The sequence below is a fragment of the Schistocerca americana genome, chromosome 2 (assembly GCF_021461395.2).
Source record: "Schistocerca americana isolate TAMUIC-IGC-003095 chromosome 2, iqSchAmer2.1, whole genome shotgun sequence".
Classification (NCBI taxonomy): Eukaryota; Metazoa; Arthropoda; class Insecta; order Orthoptera; family Acrididae; genus Schistocerca; species Schistocerca americana.
This window is the reverse complement of record NC_060120.1, coordinates 1,043,561,749-1,043,574,013: the sequence shown is the minus strand read 5'-3', so window position 1 is coordinate 1,043,574,013 and position 12,265 is coordinate 1,043,561,749. Positions and strand designations below refer to the sequence as shown.

At 42.1% G+C, this 12,265-nt stretch overlaps 1 non-coding gene across 1 annotated transcript; it reads left to right on the top strand.

Moving 5' to 3' along the window:
- The first annotated feature begins 11,140 nt into the window (after positions 1-11,140).
- On the top strand, positions 11,141-11,212 carry Trnag-ucc. Its single transcript has one exon. It is a non-coding gene; the product is annotated as a tRNA-Gly (tRNA).
- The last annotated feature ends 1,053 nt before the right edge of the window (positions 11,213-12,265 follow it).

Below are 12,265 nucleotides of genomic sequence, written 5' to 3'. Positions count from 1 at the left end.
GTGAGTATGCACTATACGCCAAAATAAAGAGAAAATCAGACACATGAGACGAACGGCTTAGTGTTGCAAAGTAAACTAAAGATTGTCTCTGAAGAAAGAGAGAAAAGGTGGTGTAGTATCCCCGCAACGTCTGCTAAATACATGACTGTAGGCTGTTCCAGCATATACTGTTGATGAAAAGTTCTCGGGTTTCCAGCCGGATGCCAGTGTTAACATACCGGGACGTTTCGACGAGTATACTCATCATCTTCTAAATTACTGCGTTTGTATAGTTTACTTCCTGGTTTGCAACTGGACTGAAAATTTTTGTCAGGAAGAGCGCAGCACATTATAATAGATACCCAGTTGTGACCAGAGAAGTAAATCATATGTGCACTAGTTGATTACAATAAGGCCATTTCTAAATAACGGTAAGTATTGGTTGAAGTCCAAGACTTTACAAAGTATCCAGTTTGGTGGGCAGGTATGTGGGTACGGTGGGCAGGTATGTGGGTACCTCTGATGAATTTCTGCGTCGGAATAGTCTACGACACAGAACCGTCCCTCAGTTACACCACTGTGAATTAAATACAATGGTATGTCTATACCGAAATGACAAAGTTTGTTCTTGAGCACTGAAACTCAAGTCGACAAAATGTATTATACTGCAAGGTAACTTATATCATTGCGCACATAAATAAGTTAGTTTAATGAACAATCAAAGGACTACTGTCTACTGGAAGAACAGATGACATTCAAAATAACGACAGATTTATTACCCAAAATATGAATTGCATTGGACTTGGAATGACACAAACAACACTGATGCATTCAAGCTCGTGTCGAATAAAATGAAGTGTGTACTGACGTACGGCTGACAAAGTCGGAAAGACGGTAGAAAATTAACTTCAACTCCGAAGTTCATTACGGGTAAAGCCATTTGACTGTAACTACATTTGCCGGCCGGAGTGGCCGTGCGGTTCTGGGCGATACAGTCTGGAGCCGAGCGACCGCTACGGTCGCAGGTTCGAATCCTGCCTCGGGCATGGATGTGTGTGATGTCCTTAGGTTAGTTAGGATTAATTAGTTCTAAGTTCTAGGCGACTGATGACCTCAGAAGTTACGTCGCATAGTGCTCAGAGCCATTCGAACCATTGTAACTACATTTAATAGTGTTTGTGAACTGCAGGGCTGCACGTTATTACCATATGCCTAAATAGGGCAGTGATTGTTGCTGTTTGAAAGAGCACGCTGCAGACAGTGACAATTTATCCTAAGGGTGACTAATGCGCCGGAGCTGGAAATGCCCACCATACACTTGTAATGGTCTGCAAGGTAACTTATATCATTGCGCACATAAATAAGTTAGCCGCTCCGTCTCGAACGATGGGCTTCCGTCTCCTTCCCTCGTCCAGGATCCACCACTGTCTCTCCAAAGAAAAACCCAAACGGTTGAGTCAGACTTGCCTCACAATAAAGCCCCGAATCATTTATTCGTCCCCCCTTTGTGGCCACAGCCGGAATCCCACACTTACGTCATTCTACCATTATTTCCGAAAAATACTCCACGTGGACTATGCTTGAATAGTTAAAATCACCAATCGAAAATAGCAGCACTTCCATACTTCAATCGCATAATTCTCTGCATACTGTTACGCATCCCTCCAGAAGACGGTCAAAATCCGCTGCTCCAATCCTATCACATTCGTGATATAGTACGTTTTCTAAAGTCATTGCCATCGTCCCAACCAAGGCACTGTTTTTCCGCGCACGCGGGAAGCGGCGTGGCCTTGGGTGCCCACGTGACTCAAAAAATACCACCTCTCCCGGCGGTATTGTTGCGGGAGTCCTGTCGTGCTGTCGTGACTTTTCATTTCAGCTGCTGGGGCGAAATGTTTTCACGAGTCTAGCAGATACTGATCTCGCAGGACGGCCCAGAGGAAACATCAGGTGGAAACGTGGAGTGTCGGAGGAATACACTCTCCTCGACCGAGAATAATCATCGGGACACCGATCAGTCGCGACTAGGCTAAAAAAGTCGTAAAAAGTTCTGCCGCAAGCGCTTGAGAGAATGTACTGTACCCAGCGAGGTGGCGCAGTGGTTCGCCCACTGGACTCGCATTCGGGAGGACGAAGATTCAAACCTGCGTCCGGCCATCCTGATTTAGGTTTTCCATGATTTCCCTAAATCGATTCAGGCGAATGCTGGGATGGTTCCTCTGAAAGGGCACGGCCTATTTCCTTACCTATCCTTCCCTAATCCGATGGGACCGATGACCTCGCTGTTTGGTTCCCTCCCAAAAATCACCCGCCCACAATGTACTGTGGCCAGCTACAAACTCACTTCTGCCCATAGCTAGGGGATCCCCCTTGTCTCAGGCTGTATGTGTCATCGTGCTTTGCTCTGTATGAAAATGGTAACCCAAGACATCACAAGCCGGGCCGATATACCTGCATCTGCAGACCTCCTTATTTTACCAACTGAAACCAATAAAGCGGCGTTTTTTGTCATCTACGACCGGCGAGCTTCTCTTCATCTGGCCACAGCCGTAACTATCCAGCAAAACTGAAGCAAAGTCCTGCTACCCCAAATTACTCCATGCTGTTAGTTACCAATGAATTCTGTAACCAAACGAGGCGACGCAGTGGTTGGCACACTGGACTCGCTTTCGGGAGTTCAAACCCGCGTCCTGCGGTCCAGATTTAGGTTTTCCTCCAGGCAAATGCCGCGATGGTTCCTTTGAAAGGGCACGGCCGATTTCCTTCCACATCCTTGACACAATCCAAGCTTGTGCTCCGTCTCTAACGACATCGATGTCGACGGGACGTTGAACGCAATCTTCCTTCCTAAAGTCAGTACTCAGCCATTGTCAGCCATCTTTAATAAACATTATGTCGGTCACAATGACTTCCTAACGCGATGCAAGAACCCTAACTGTGTATGTCTGTTTGACTGAATAAATAAAGTGAAATAATGGCGAGCAGAAAAGACTAGCCGTCTTTCAAATTTGCACATTAGATGGGGCTATTCAGTAAAACGTTCAAATGTATGTGAAATCTTATGGGACTTAACTGCTAAGGTCATCAGTCCCTAAGCTTACACACTATTTAACCTAAATTATCCTAAGGACAACACACACACCCATGCTGAAGGGAGGACTCGAACCTCCGCCGGGACCAGCCGCAGGAAAATGTGTTGGTGGATAATAATTGCAGTAATACTAAGCCATTTCTTGTTAAAATAACAAAACTAGTTGGCTCAGTGATGAAACAGTGGACTCACCATGCATTAAGGACGACGACATAAGGCCGCCCATATTTAGGTTAACTGTGGTTCCATGGTGGTGCCGTCGGCAATAGATGAAACTTTGACATGTCAGTCCCTTGTGCTTGCAAAACATCAGAAAAATCATTAAACAAACGGCGGCAAAGACCCTGAGACAAAAGCGCACAGGCTGTAAAACATCTGGGATTTCGAACTGTGATGTATACAATGACCAACAAGAGCTGCCATTAATTCTGTTAATATTTGGCCACTCTGTGTTTTTAGAGCCAGTTGAGCTAACGGTGTGTCTTAAGTGGTACGCCCTCTTGGAAAATCCTGCAATCTTGGAGGCGTCAAAGCCATTGGTAGACAGTTCCGCACAACATCAACATAAAGACTTGGTTTCTTTGCTCACTTCCCTGTTTACTGAGTGTTTGTATTGGACCACATTTCAGAAATAAAATGTAAATCAAGTGGAAAATCATCGGGACCAAGTGCACCGATAAGATTTAGTACAACAAATATGTCACAAAAGACTTCCTAATTTTGTCTCGTTTTGTTTGTTCATCAGATACCGAAGACTATAGACGGTTTGTTGTCGTATTCTTTGACTTCTGGAAAGAATTCAGTACGGTTCTGAACTCCTGTTTATTCATCAAAATACAAGCTTCAGGAATGTTGGACCAACTTCGTGACTGGATTGAAGACTATCTCTCAAATACAGCTCAGTGCGTCGTTCTCAGGGTGATAAACAAAAATAATATAATGTGCATAAATAGATGAAAAGACCCATTACAGTTCGCTTACTCCAACGATGATCAATCAGCGGGAACAGCCTTCATTTCACAGATTATTCAGAAAGTTTTATTGGTATACTTTCAGCTAAAAATGAAGCAAAGCAAGCTAAAGCTAAAGAAAGAGAAGTAATAATAAACCAACAATAAAGTCGACAATTTATAAAATTAAAACAGGTAATTAAGATAATTACAGACAACAAAATTAAAGCCATCTTACTACGTGATATTTATAGAGGAGACGTTGAAGAATCAGAGTAGAGCTGTGGAATTTGTCTTGTCACAAGAGCGGACGACAAACTCCATTGGGAGAAGAAACAAGGTGGGTGATGTGTGTAATGGAGAGCTGTACTCTCAAAAGCCCAGACGCCGAACTTCAGGCACGATTCAAAATCATGTAATTTTCCTCCCTCTTTGTCTTCCTGTAAATCATTCTCATTTGGAATAAGTGAGATGAGGTTCACGACTGATAATGATACACGATGTTCCCTTCGGCACACACAGATGTGTATTTGGAGTATAAATCTGGATGTAGATACCTATCAATACAAATTCCAAGATATTGTGGAGTGAACACATTTCGAAACGACTGGGATTAGAACGTTAAGGTAATTGTGGACATTTATAAATAGCTTTTAGCGACTACCATTACTAAGAATTTCAACGATTCAGTCCCAAATTTTATTGTACAGGGTGTTTCACAATATGTATTGCAGGCTCCTAGGGCTTGTAGACAAAATTCTGGTAAGGAACCTGTTCCCATTTAGATACAAAAAGGTTGAAGATCGGATCATTTTCAGATCTCCCACTTCACAAACTTATATGAGGGCGTAGTCAGACTGTGTTGTAATTATTCAATCACATACCATTTTCGCCGTACTACAACAACGGCTGCGAAAAACTAGTACGCCGGCCTCTGTGGCCGAGCGGTTGTAGGCGCTTCAGTTCTGAACCGCGCTGCTGCTACGGTCACAGCTTCGAATCCTGCCTCGAGCATGGATGTGTGTGATGTCCTTAGGTTAGTTAGGTTTAAGAAGTTCTAAGTTCTAGGGGACTGATGACCTCAAATGTCAAGTCCCATAGTGCTTAGAGCCATTTGAACCATTTGAAACTAGTACGTTCGCGTCTAGGAGGGTTGATTGCGGTGCTCTACGGACGTACAGCACTCAGCTTTGAAGAGGGCGTCCTTCGTCGCGTAGAAGACGTGTACCCGAAACAATCTCCATGCCATAGTCTTCTGTGGAACACAGGGGTCAGAGTTCTTTGTCTCCGCAATGTGCGAACAGTGAAGCGGGAGATTCGAAAGCGATCCGATCTGCAAACTTATTTTACGTCCAATCGATACATTTCCGGAGATGAGTCCCTTATCAAAACTACTAACTCCCCTCTTGACCCGTAAAAGTCGGAATTGAGTAACATCCTGTTTATTCTGATTTGATCCATTATAAATGGTTTTTGAAAGCCTGTGACTGTAGATACAATAGGTTTGCTTATAAATAAATAAATCTTCTGCTACCAGTCACGATTTTCTTTATTTTACTATTCGCACGACGCGTTTCGAGAAAGAATTCCCATTTTCAAGTGAGTTTTTTTTATGTGTGTTAAGCCATTTCTTTTGATGTTGTCAGTGTGTGTAAATCGTGACTGGTAGCAGAAGATTTATTTATTTATAAACAAACCTATCCTGTTTATTTACTATAATATTACCATTGCAAAAAACCTGCCCAGTTAAGCGAGCTCGTTAAAGCGCCAGCACCAGGATACGGGAGGGCGAGCCTCAGCCGATTCAAATCTGCCTCGTGGATTAATGACGAGGCCTGGTGAAAGGCCCAGCTTGGATGTGGTTTTTACGCGTTTTCTCACATCCTACTAGGCAAATGCCGGGCTGGTACCCACGTCCCGCCTCAGATATACAGTACACAAACATTTAGAACACGTTCTCGCACTTGCACTGCGATATACTGCACACTCGTCCGAGAAAAACATTTTTCCCTTGTAGGAAGAGTTGTAAAAGCATCGAGAATTCGCCCACAGGCCTGTAAGGATGGAAGAAACCGACCGGGTAAAACCGTTACCGATATTTTGCTACTGAATAACCGGTATTTTTCGGTATCTCTTGGACTCGACTGTAACAGTTTTTTTCATTTTTTACTAATAGCCGAGTGAAGAACCTAACATATCAATTCGCCATAGCAGCAGCAGCGATAATTTTTTTGGTTTTAAATGACTCGCTTTTTAAAAACGAGTTATGTTTATTCGTAGAATTCCCTTTGCTTTGAAATACTAGTGTATAATAGAAATCAGGAAAAGCAGTCAGTAACATTTTAATAACACCACTTACAGTTAGAAACTACCTATAAACGCATGATAAAATAGTCGGTACAGCACTCCAAATTCAACAATGCACCTGTTGCCGTGTGGCGTGGTCCATTACACGGCACACGTGTATGTGCAGTGTGCATCATTTGCCCCAACGCCGCCCGTACGGTCGTTTCCCGCTGTCGGCCTCGGACAATAGCTGGATTGTAGGTTGACACTGTCCCTAGGTGGATGCGTTTTACGAAGTGCGGTGCCAATGAAAAACAATGCTCCCTTTGCTGTGAAAGATTAAAAACGTGAGAAGGCCCTACATACTTGCGACATCATATGAAGAGAAAACGTCTACAAAGTGTCTTGGTAGAGAAGGTAAATTTGACTGATATACCTATAATTTTATTGCCGTGTTGCTTGCGATAGTAACAGAACACCTAATTTTCTAGTTGCTTTTCAGTGAAAATTGATACCATCCAAAAGTGACAGTGCAGGGAAGTCTTCAACTTGTGACCTCTCGCACTCGCTGTCGCCGCGTCCATCTCCTTCACGTTTTCCGTCGTTGATGGAACAGTGAGACCTATTCTGCCACAGCCTGTGTCATAACAACCGTGATCTCCCGTTCCTTCACATTCATTAGATGTTTTCAGTCTTCAGTCGAAATCTACATTTGTTACTGGAACTAACACCAATAAAAATAGCGAAATTCGGTAATTTCAGAGACTGGTTATTTCGAGCGAGCTGCTTTAACAGCCAGGTTAAACTGGAGACAAAAAGAACTAGTGTAAGCGATAACCCCCATCCCTACAAGCCTGATGATATTTTTGGATGTCATTACCGCTCAGTTTGTTAAACATCCAATGCCTTTATCTTCAAATCATTCTTCATATGTTTTTGTAGTGTCGAGAATGGAACACCAAATTCCTGTGGCCGATTACAAATGGGTATCTTTGGAGAACGTTCAGATCTCGCAACCTCCATACACGTTTCCAGTCGTGCTAGTGGTCGTCCTGAGCGGGCCTTGTCTTTTATGCAACCAGTTGCGAAGACCTTTTTCTCCCACCGTAAAATTGTTTGTGGGGAAACTTCCTGAAGCCTTATAGTGAACTCAAGCTGAATATCTCTCACTGGTTTTCCTGTGTGGAGTCGTTCGTGAGCCCTCGCGCTCGTTATGATCCGTTCCGCCATGATGTAAGTGGACTCGTCAGCCGTAACTAGGTGTACATCAGCACCTGCAACGATAAGAAACAACAATTCATAACATCTATGTAATAAATACCTGGTATTGGGACTTTGTGATCACTCTGTAGACGCATGCAGATAGGGTACACAGATTCCAACATGGGTGGTGAATAAAAGACTGATAATCTTAGGTGTGTCTCTTTAAACTGTCATCACAAGGAATAGAGAAAAAATATTGAAACGAAATTACTCACTGATTTATTTTCCTAACAATATTACTGTAATGGCATTGTTGTGTATGACTTCATACACATAAATGAATAACGAACAAGTTAACACAACAAACAGACGATTTGCTTAACTTATGTTTCTCCAAGCGAACAAAGACTCGCTGCAAATAATGCAGCATTAAACGCAGCCCATCTCATACAACAGCAACTAGGAAGAGGCTCCCTGTACTGAGCATGAATGATGGCGTTGTGGCGATGAGGCTCCAAGTGCAAGTGGGCTGAGCGATCGCCACCGACGGTGGCAGTGGGTCCTCCTGGTACGGAAGTGCAGCTGCACGAGGCGTGGGTCAGCGGGCGTGCATTATTGGGTCTGCCAGATTCCACGTGACTGCTGTCGGCATCAGATGGAAGATTCCTATTCTGCTGCCAACTGTGAAACGTGATACCACGGGAACCAGCTCTGGAAATAATAAGACACCTCACACAGGTAATAACTACAGAGGAATTGATCATAACACTTCGTATGCCCACTATTAGCAAACAAATCGACAACAGTTATAGAGTTTAACATTGTGATACAATGCCAGCTCCTAGAATGAATAATGTAATGAGTGGTCTAATGCAAACTCAGATTTACAACAAAGAGCTTTTCATGGGGAAATAATTCCCCCCCCCCCCCCCCCCCCCTCTGTCTCTTTCTCTCTCTCTCTCTTTCTACCCCCGAATTGATGCTACAAATTTCTCTTTTTACAATATTACCGTTGTTCTAAGCAAACTCAAACAGTATCAGTATATGTCAAAATAATTTCTCTTTACCAATGAAAAAGTGGGGGCTATGTTTCAAAACACTTTGTATTAAAAAGTAAATCAATGAGTTCAGCAAATAGTGATGCATAGCGGCTGTTATATTGTAACGAACGATCACAGTCGGAAACCGTCAGAATGACTATAATTACAAAATTGTTTGCCTTAGTATGAAAGCCTGCGTGGTTAAGTTATAGGTTATAGCTGATGCCTTAAAGTACTTTCCGAAGTTTAATAATGGAGTGATTTCAGTCGATTGTTTGCTACTCCAGTGAGTTAGGTCCATCTTTTTTTAAATTATTTATGCTTGATTAAAATATTCCACTTCATAGCGCACATAAATAAATCTCGCAATTACTTAACCTCTTGGTTGGGGAGTAGGATATTTGCAGAGGAGTGTTAAATCACATAAACAACGTGAGATTCATAGAAAGGTATGTTTTAAGATATCTTAAAACGAAGAGGGCATAAGCAGTACTGGAAGAACATCGATTCACACTGAAACCGCTGCTGGTACATGCCTAGCGTCTGTATGGTGACCATGCATTACGATTTATGACGACAAAAGTGACACATTGTGTGGAAATTGTACGGAAGAAAGAAACGTTGTCAACTTTATTGCAGTAAAATGTTGGTAAAGTTTTTTGAAACAAACCTGCTGTGAAGTAATCATGAGACGAAATTAGAAGAATGTTATCATGAGACGAAATTAGAAGAATGAGATTTTAAAAGTCGTTTGGTGCGGCGCAAATGTGGATTCTGTGGTATAGTACAGAGATTGTGGTGCCACACCAAACTTGGCAATGCGAGGTCTTGATGCAATCTGCAACGACGAATTGGAGGTGCTCCTAAAGACCACCCCTATCAACACAGCACTTCAGCACCCTCACACCGATGTCAATATGGAACCAAGCTGGGAAGAGCTCTCCCCAGTTCGTGACCTCATCTGAAGAAGGCAACATCATAGTGTAGGACCAACGAGTTGTTAAAGTTCGTTAATAAATGCATCAAGTAATGCTTTCCTAATCAATGTCACCTGTGAATTGTACTACAATCCTATGGCAAAGAAGTGTGTCAAACATAAGTGAACTTTTTATTCAATTATGTAGTAAAGTGACCTAATATTTCATGTGTTCCAGTTTGATGAGCCTTCTCCCAGATCAATCAAAGAACCCACAGTTATGACCAGACACTTGTACTTTCATCTGGTCACAACAGACTTATACAATGTTAATAATTAAAAATTTCAAAGACATCATTGTTTTGGTTTCTGTGGATTTTGTTGTGGTTGTTTTTGCATCTACTGAAATAAGGAATCAGTGTTTGCATATATTGAGAGTTAATATTACTCTTTTCTTACCAGTATTGTTACTGTCTGTCAGTGTACCTCTTTGTGACAGCGACTGATAGTTTAGAAATGTCTGCAAGGTTACGTTGTAACATATCGTCTGCAGCTGATGTTCCTCATAAAGTAAAGCTAACGCATAACAACTATAACGTACAATTCCACGTCCTTTGTCCTATTGTTGCAACAGTATATTGCAGGAAATAGGCAACGGTTGTTCGTGTCTTCTCGTTGTGACATACATCCCTGAAGTATCTTGATACAAAATCTTCATTGACTGATTTTTCGAGTTAGTCCCAACAAAATGTAATAACTGATATAAAAATTGACATGTGTATAAAAGGTGAGAGTTGAGCACAATAGCAAAGATGTGAACTATTGAACGAGTCGAAACAGATGGACCAGTAATGAAAACTAGACTGTTTGCGCTAAAGTATAACAATCTAATTCTGCGCTAAATTGTCACGAGGTTTCTAAGATGGAAACGATGAGACAACAGGTGCGAAATGGTCGCTACTGTCTTTTTAAGTCACTCAGCAATTTATCAGTTAGTGTAACCCTTGAAACAGGCACTAATCACATCCTACAACATACCAAGAGAAAACCCGTTGAATTGTTCAGCAGCCGCCGGCGAGCAGTCGGAGCTCGTACACCAGTAGAAGGAATGACAACCAACGTCGATACTGGGAGGAATTTTTTTCATATGTTACTGTCACCGATTATGAAACAAACGATGAGTCGTGTCCTTCGAAGCCCCGCAATTACGAGATAGGAATACAATATTTGGCGTTCTTCAGTTGTCCTTGGCGCTTGATTCCCTGGCAACGGCGAAGTAGTTACGCCTGTCTCCGCCAGATGGGCTGCAATGTGCCGCCGCTCCACGTTTCGTTGTCGTTAAAATGTAGTGCAACATCTTATGAACTGCAAACGTATTTACTATAATACGGGACGTCTTAATACAACATCTTGGTAATATCTTGTCTCAATGGTAGTCTGAAGTAATCCGAACGAACAGGGGCCCACGATAAATACTGGACCTCCAAACAATTGGGTGGGATTTATTTGCCGAGTAGACCGTGCGCCAACTGTAGCAGTCAGGACGATTTTTCTATGAATTATCTCTTGGTTATTGATGACAGTAGAGAAAATATATTTCTCTACAGAACCTTTTAAGAAAACTGGAAAATGTGTTTCTGTGAAATACAAATATGACTTACGTCAAAATCCAACTGCGATGGTGGTGTAATGGTCAGCATAGTTGCCTTCCAAGCAGTTGATCCGGGTTCGATTCCCGGCCATCGCAGGATTTTTTTACGTGGTATTTAGTATTTTTTTGCTTTGTAACATTTAATAATTTCACGATTCACGAAAAATTTTTGTTTCTTGTCTGAATATTAACTTCCATTACTTTTTGCTGAAGAAGTGAGTAATGCATAATCTTTTTCTGCAGATTGTGTTAGTGAACTCAAGCAATGTGAGACAGTAGATTAAAAACTGAAGCTGCTTCTTTATACATGCACAACCTCCGAGATTCTTTTTCTTGGGGGGGGGGGGGGGGGGGGAGAGGAAGGAAATTACTCTCAATTTTATTGCATATATTAATAAATAGTTACAATGAAGGGCTTGTCAGTGGCGGAAACTGTTTATAACAATAAGTTTAACTGTGTTGTATTGCCAGATACATCTTTTATCGACCTGACACAGGATCTATTTTTCAAGGCAATCTCTCCAGTGGCTTGAGAATACTGGCCATTTCGCGTGACCATATTCAGATGGGTCTGTATATTGTAGACGGGTGTCAGCCTTCTCTAATCACTGAACGGAAATTTGTTGCTTTGCGTAAACTAGTTGAAAAAAATCGACTGCAAAGTCTTTGGGCTTGGTAATGTTTTCTCGCTCCGTTATCTAAGTCACCGCTATAGTTTTTTGTGGGTCGAATGTCACGTGATGCGAAAAGCAAGAAATCCACGTACGTCAAGAGCAGAATGGCTGCTCCGCAAATGTGGGAGCTGATCAATAATCGATTACTTTTGTTTATTGCGTTATCTAGTCATCTTATGTAAGGAGAACTTTTGTCAATTTATGCCTCACTGTTGGCAGATGGTGTTTGACGACAACACTGGATATGTTGTTCCAGTATCATGTAGTCTCAGTTATTTCCAATAGTCTGATAATGCACTTTCTAAGTGTAGAATTCTAAAGACCGACAGATTGGATGCATTGGTCTGATCCACTGGTCACCAAAGTAAGAAATTACTACATCTGGCTTCACCTCTGAGGATCGGTGAGAAACGAAGTCTACAGGAAAGATGACACAGTGCCACCCGTGCATAACTTTACCAAGACGTTCTCAATA